General features: G+C 33.0%; 1 pseudogene; it reads left to right on the top strand.

The window, feature by feature from the left end:
- The first annotated feature begins 584 nt into the window (after window positions 1-584).
- On the top strand, window positions 585-2,170 carry LOC141542330 (nucleolar protein 56 pseudogene; annotated as a pseudogene).
- Window positions 2,171-7,705: the final 5,535 nt, after the last annotated feature.

The raw sequence follows: 7,705 nt of genomic DNA, 5'->3' as shown, positions 1-7,705 counted from the left end.
TAAAGAAATAAGGATGGATAAAGAAAAGATTAAAAAAATAAAGCTCTTCCCAGAATTATTTTTTCAGATTTAGGACCAAAATACAATTGTTTGAAGTTTTTCATGTAGCCATCTTTCTAGGTTCAAAATTTATCTCAGACACTATGCGAATCTGAGCAGGTCACTTAACCCTGTTTGCTTCAGTTTCCACGTCTGTAAAATGAGATGAAGAAGGAAATTGCAAACCATTCCTAGATTTTTGCCAAAAAAGTCACAGAGAGCTGGACATAACTGAAATGACTGAACAGAACAATCAAATTTAGTAATGATAGTAATCACAACCACAGTAGCAACAATAATAAATATAAAGAGGCAAAGTGGAATAGTAGAAAATGACATATTGGCTGACATATTGCCTCAGAAACTTACTGGCTATTTGTGATAATGAACAAGTAATTTAATCTCCTTTGTTCTCCAAGACAATATCCTAAGAGCAATGCATTTTTGTTTGTTTGTTTGTTTTTTAAAAATGACTTTTGGTATGGGCACTTTCTCTTTTACAAAGATAGATCTTGGCATGGTGACTGGGGCTCCAGACTGCCACTATGGTACTGCTAAATGAGCTGTTTGAGCATGTGGCTGGCTACAAGCTGCTGGCACTGAAGGAAGTGGAGGAGATAAGCCCAAGGTGGAAGAATGTATGCTAAACATAGGCAAGTTTCACAGTATTGTCCTGCTTGTGGCCTTTTCTCCATTTAAGTCTGCCCACAATGCTCTATAGAATGCTAATGCTGTATCTAAAGGCATTCTCCATGAGGACCTCTGCCTTTTTTGGAAATCAACATGCCTGCTAAAAAAAGAAAGCTTTGCTAGGTATTGGGGACCCTAAGACTGGGCATGCTATTCAAGAGGAATTAACCCCCCCCTGCCAGACTGGAGTTGTTATTGCTGAAATCCTCAGAGCAGTTTGCCTGCACTTTAACTCTCTAGTGAAAGGTCTTCCAAGGCCCAACTGGGACTAGGACACAGCTACTCTTGGGCCAAGGTCAAATTCAATGTGAATAGAGTGGGTGACATGATCATCCAGCCCATCAGCCTTCCTGATCAGCTGGACAAAGATATCAGCACCTTTTCTATGTGTATCAGGGAGTGGGATGCCTATCATTTTCCTAAGTTGGTAAAGATTGTTAGTGACAATACTACATATTGTCTCCTTCCCCAGCTCATTGACATCCACAAAGAACTGAATGAGGAGAAACTAGAAGCTCTAGAAGAGCTGACAATTGAAGGGACCAAAGCCCAGGCTATTCTGGATGTTTCTCAGTTTTCCATGGGCATGGACATTTCTCCCATTGACATAATCAATATTGAGAGTTTTTCAAGCCAAGTGGTATTTTTATCTGAGTATTGTCAGAGTTTGAACACATACTTACACTCCAAGATGGCCCAGGTGGTAACTAGCTTGTCAGCCCTTATTGGGGAGGCTGTTGGTGCTCAACTGATCTCCCAGGGTGGGAGCCTTACCAATCTGGCCAAATACCCAGAATCCACAGTGCAAATCTTGGGGGCTGAGAAGGCACTGTTCAAAGTCCTGAAGACTCAGGGAAATACCCCCAAATATGGACTCATATTCCATTCAACCTTCATTGGCCATGCAGCTGCCAAGAATAAAGGCAGAATTTCCCAGTACCTGGCAAACAAATGCAGGATTGCATCCTGGATCAATTGCTTTTCTGAGGTTCCCATGACTATTTTAGAAGAGAAACTACAGGATCAGGTAGAAGAATGCCCATCATTCTATGAGACAGGAGACCCACTCCAAAAGAATCTGGGTGTCATGAAGGAAGCAGTGAATGAGGCAAGGAAAGTGTTTGCAAATATTATGAGGAAGCAACCAAGAAGGAAAAGAAATGCCTGAAAAAAGAGAAGTGCCTGGAGGCTTTGGCAGCAGCAGAAAAAAAAAAATTTCTGAGAATGGACAGGTGACAGAAAATGGGGAAGAAAAACCAAAAAGAAGAGAAAATGGCAGGTGGAAGAGACAGAAGAAGCCCCATAGGAGCTGTCCACACTTCCTAAGCCTGAGAAGAAGAAAAAGCTCATGTGCCCAGAAGGGGACAGAGTAACAGACTCATCCACTGTAGTCAAAAAGAAAAAGACAAAGGCCCTGAAGAGCCTGGGGACTGACAACTAGGAATGGCTGTGAGCTCAGGGCCTGAAGCTCTGGCAGCTCCTGGGGCCTAGCATCCATGATGAAGGCCAGCACCCTGCTTACCCTCCCCTCCTTTAACTCCAATAAAGACATGAACTCAAAAAAAAAAAAAAAATAGACCTTTCCCCAAGAATTATTTATTTATTTTTAATATTCATTAAAAATTTTTAATTTCTAAATTCTCTCTCCTTCTTCTCTCCCTCCTCCATTCAAGCAATATATCAATAATATTTATGGAATTATGCAAAACATTTCAAAAAAGCAAGAAAAATAAAGGAAGCTAATATCTATACCTATACACACACACACACACACACACACATATATATATATATATATATATTTCAAATTGAACTCAGTTCTCTCTCTGAAAGTGGATAGCATTTTTCATCATGTGAATTTTAGTAGCGAAGTCTTTCACTGTTGATTACCATTATAATATTATTATCATATACAATGATCTCTTCTTTCTGTTCTCTTCATCTTGCACCACTTAATATAAACCTTCCTAGGTTTCTCTGAAGACATTCATCTTATCATTTTTATAGTTTATTAGCATTCCATTATAATTATATGCCAATCAACTTGTTCATTCCTTTCCCCGATTTATAGACATGTGCTTAGTTTCCAATTCCTTGTTACCATAAAAAAGAATTGGTATAAATGCTTTTGGACACATAAGAAAGTCCTTTTCCTTTAAAAAAAAATCTCTTTGGGATTAGTAGTGGTATTTCTAGGTCAAAGAGCATGGTTTCATAGCCCTGTGGGCATGATTCCAAATTTTCTCCAATATGGTTGGATCAGTTTGCAATTCCAACAACAGCACATTTGTGTCCCAAAGGGGCAATTCCTTTATCAAAACTTTCCTAGACCAATGAAATCATACACTGTTACATTCCTTCTTAATAAGGACCATGCTTTGCAGTTGTCAAAGTATTTTTATATTTAAGATATCATTTGAGACCTATAATAAATAGTCCAATAAATCATCTAAAACATTCTCATTTTACAAATGAGAGAAATGAGCTCATGGAGTCAAGTACCTTCCAAAATAAGTACTAGGAAGCGAGGTTAAAAGAGTAATTAACTCTGATTCAAAAATCTGAATTCCATTTATGACTACCAATTTGGAAAAAATGTATTTCTTCTCTGATTATTGTTTTGTTCTATAAAATTCTATGACTTTGTAATAGTTGTTATGTAATTGACCACGACCAGATTTGGGTCTTCTGACATCAGGTTTATTTCTCTTTCAACCATTTTCTGCATGTAATATTTTATCCATAAATAATTTTCAAATAAATCAATCTAAACCTGAGTATGGCTCTCAATATTTATTCAAAATAACCCAGCATGCTCTATGATACTACTGTCTTACATTTGATTCATGTTTGTATGCAAAATACCTTTTTCTTTTACAGTCTTTCTAAGGAGATTTAGACTGGCCAAAAGTAGAATTGGGATTTCAATGTACAAGTAGAATGGAAGAACTATGGAGTTTAGATGCCCTACTGAGAGAATAGAAAACATCAGAGCAATAAACAAAGGGTAAATCTTGTGAAATGTTAAATATAGAGATTTATTAGCCCCAGAGGCCTTAGCTTAGATTGCCTAGCTGTCCAATGGACTAGAAATGTTTTCCAAAAATAATTTTTTTAATTTAGTGAGAAAAAAATTTTTCAAATCTATTCAGTATACCTTTTCCACTCAAGATTACAAAAGCTCTTTTTTGTTTGAAAAGTTTTATTTGATAGTATCAGAATTTGTTTGATTTAACTCTACATGGTTTAGTAGGAGGGCTATTGTTCATGCTTTCTTTATAACTTTCCATTGAGAGGGCAAAGAGGTAGGAAGAAAAAAAAATCTGTATTATAATAAAATAAAATTTAAAGAAAAAGTATGTTAAATTGTAAATTTTATTGAAGGTTTAAATAAACAAATTAATATCATTGTCCCTTCCCAATCACTGTCCTCTACCTCTGAAATAGAACTCTTCAGTATAAAAAATAACTAAAATTAAGCAAAATAAAGCCACATTTGTTCATGTTTGAAGAATATATGTCTCATTCTGTAGTTCTTTCCTGAGAATCAGCAATCAAATGTAATTTCTTGATACAGAGTCATTGCATTTATCAGAATTTTTACATTTTTAGATTTTTAAAAAAATTTTTATTATAGTAGTTATCATATAGACTCTGTTCTATTTATTTCGCTATGCATCAATTCATAAAGACCTTCTCAAATTGTTCAAAATTCTTCATATTATTTATTAAAGAAATACTAAATTCACTCCTTTTCAGATCATAGTACATAATTATAATATAATTACACAATTATATTACATAAATATCACATAATATTAAATATATTATGTAATATACATATTATATAAATTACATAATCTTATTATAATTACATTTAATAAATATATTAAAAGTGAGTCTCAGTTTATAAATTAAACATTAAAATTAAGCATTGTATAACTAAAGAAAAATGGGTCAAAAACAACAATTTCAAACAATGAAAATAAAAATAAATAAATTATTAGGAACTATTTTGTTTAATCTTATGTCAATAAAACTCACAATCCAAATATAATAGATGCATACTTATAAAAATATGCTGTTCACATTAAATTAAAAAAACACTTAAATAATCCTATATTTAAAAAAAAAAAGAAATTGAGCAAGCCATAGAAGAACTGCCTAAAAATATCTCAGAAATAGATGAGTTTGTAAATACATTTTGCCAAATATTTAAAGAAAAATTATTTTCAGTATCATATAAAATGTTGAGGGAAATAGGTAAAGGAGGAGGCTCATCAAGTTCCTTCTATTATACAATGTGGTTTTTCTACTTAAACTAGGGAGAGTAAAGACAAGAGACAGAAAACTATATATCAATTTCTCTAAAGAATATTGATGCAAAAATTTTAGATATATTTAAATAAAATATAACAAGGAAATTAAAGCAATATACCACAAAAGTCATGCACTATAACAAGATTAGATTTATACCAGAAATGCAGGGCTAGTTTTATTTTATTTTATTTTATTTTATTTTTTATTTTTTAGTATTAGATTTTTTAAGTAATTTTTATAATTATAATATTTTTGACAGTACATATGCATAGGTAATTTTTTTTACAACATTATCCCTTGTACTCCCTTCTGTTCTGAATTTTTCCCATCCTTCCCTCCACCCCTCCCCTAGATGGCACATATTCAATATCTTATATTATATCCTAGGTATAATATATATGTGCAGAACCGAATTTTGTTGTTACTGTTGGAAAGGAAGAATTGTATTTGGAAGGTAAAAATAATCTGGGAAGAAAAACAAAAACAAAATGCTCACAGTTTACCCTCATTTCCAAGTATTCCTTTTCTGGATGTAGCTGATTCTGTCCATCATTGATCAATTGGAATTGGATTAGCTCTTCTCTATGTTGAAGATATCCACTTCCATCAGAATACATCCTCATACAGTATCATTGTTGAAGTATATAATGATCTCCTAGTTCTGCTCGTTTCACTCAGCATCAGTTGATGTAAGTCTCTCCAAGCCTCTCTGTATTCCTCCTTTTGGTCATTTCTTACAGAACAATAATATTCCATAACATTCATATACCATAATTTACCCAACCATTCTCCAAGTGATGGGCATCTATTCATTTTCCAGTTTCTAGCCACTACAAAAAGGGCTGCCACAAACATTTTGGCACATACAGGTCCCTTTCCCTTCTTTAGTATTTCCTTGGGCAGGGCTAGTTTTAGATAAAAAAAAAAAAAACCTAAAAGCATAATGATCTTTATCAATTTGATTGGCTAATAGGTTAAAAAAGAAAAAAATAACAAAAAAAATAGGATAGAAAAGAAAATTGACAAATGAGGGAGGGGATGTGAGGCAAATGAGACATCAATTCCCTGATTCAATCATTTTCTAGGGCAATTTAAATCTGTGCCCAAAGGGCTATAAATCTATATATACATTTGACTTAATAATACCACTACTAGAACTATATCCCAAAAGAGATTTTTTTAAAAAGGAAAAGGAACTATATGTACAAGATTATTTATAGCAACTCTTTTCTGGGAGCAAAAATTGGAAATTGAGGAAGATAAAGAGAAATTGGGGAATGGCAGAACATTTATATGATTTTAATGGAATACTATTGTGCTATAAGAAATGATGAGCAAGTTGCTCTCGGAAAATCTAGAAAAACTTGTGTGAGCTGACATAAAATGAATGTACTCTATACAAAGTAATAGCAATATTGTAAAATGATCAGTTGTGAATGCAATTCATGCCTAGTGCTGTCTAAATACAGATTGAAGCAAACTTTTTATTTTTAAATATTCTTTGTTTCCCTTGAAGTTTTTAGTTTCTTTTTTATCTGTGTTTTCTTTCACAATATGACTGCTGCAGAAATGTTTTGCATGACTGTGCAAGTATAATCTATATCTAATTGCTTGTCTTCTTCATAAATTGGGATAGGGATGAAGGAAGGGAGGAAATCTAAAACTCAAAGTTTTAAAAACTAATGTTAACATTTGTTTTTACTTGTAACTAGGAAGAAATCTTTGAATAAATAAATAAAACACCTATTACATTTAAAAGTATTAGAAAGAATGGGGGTGCATGGGAGTTTTCCTTAAAACATTAAATCATTTCTATCAAAAAAAAAAGGGGGAGAGGGCATAAGAATGAAAATCAGAAAGTCTTTTCAGTAATATCAGGGTGATGTAAAGGATGTCCATTATCACCATTATCATTCAGTATTGTTTATGAAATTCTAGTTATACTCATTAAGTCAAAAATGAAAATGAAGGAATAATAATATTTGGTAATACATAGTCATGTGGCTTTATTTTAAATCTTGCAATTTTACCCAAAATGTTACTTGTTGCAACAACAACAAGTTTTTAATTGATCATCTAAGGTTTTATAAATATATCTCATTTACAAAGAAAGTAAGTTGTTTCCTCCTTTATTATTATTCCCTCATTTTCATTTTTGACTTGTTCAAAGAGCAAAATCATAGAAACAATCAATGTTTTCATTAGAAGCAACAATAATAATGAGACAGCATACCAATTATTATGGGATGTAGCCAAAACAGTACTTAACAGACATTTTATATTTCTAAATATTTGCACCAGGGGTTCTCAAACTATGGCCCATGGACCAGATGAGGCCCACTGAGGACGTTTATGCAGCTGGCCAGATTATGGCAAATAGGCTGAGGAGTGGAGACAGAATGTGAGCTTTTGTTTTTACTATAGTCTGGTCCTGCAACAGTCTGAGGGACAGTGAACTGGCCCCCTATTTAAAAAGTTTGAGGACCACTGATTTACACAAATATAATAGAGAAAGAACAGATTAATTAATTGGGCATGTAACTAAAAAAGCTAGAAAAAGAACAGATTAAAAATCTTCAATTTAATGCCAAAGTTTTAAACTTTTGAAAATCACAGTAGAGATGAATAAAATTGAAAGTAAGAATACTATTGAATT

This window comes from Sminthopsis crassicaudata, chromosome 5 (assembly GCF_048593235.1).
Source record: "Sminthopsis crassicaudata isolate SCR6 chromosome 5, ASM4859323v1, whole genome shotgun sequence".
NCBI lineage: Eukaryota > Metazoa > Chordata > Mammalia > Dasyuromorphia > Dasyuridae > Sminthopsis > Sminthopsis crassicaudata.
This window is presented reverse-complemented; position numbering and strand designations above follow the sequence as displayed.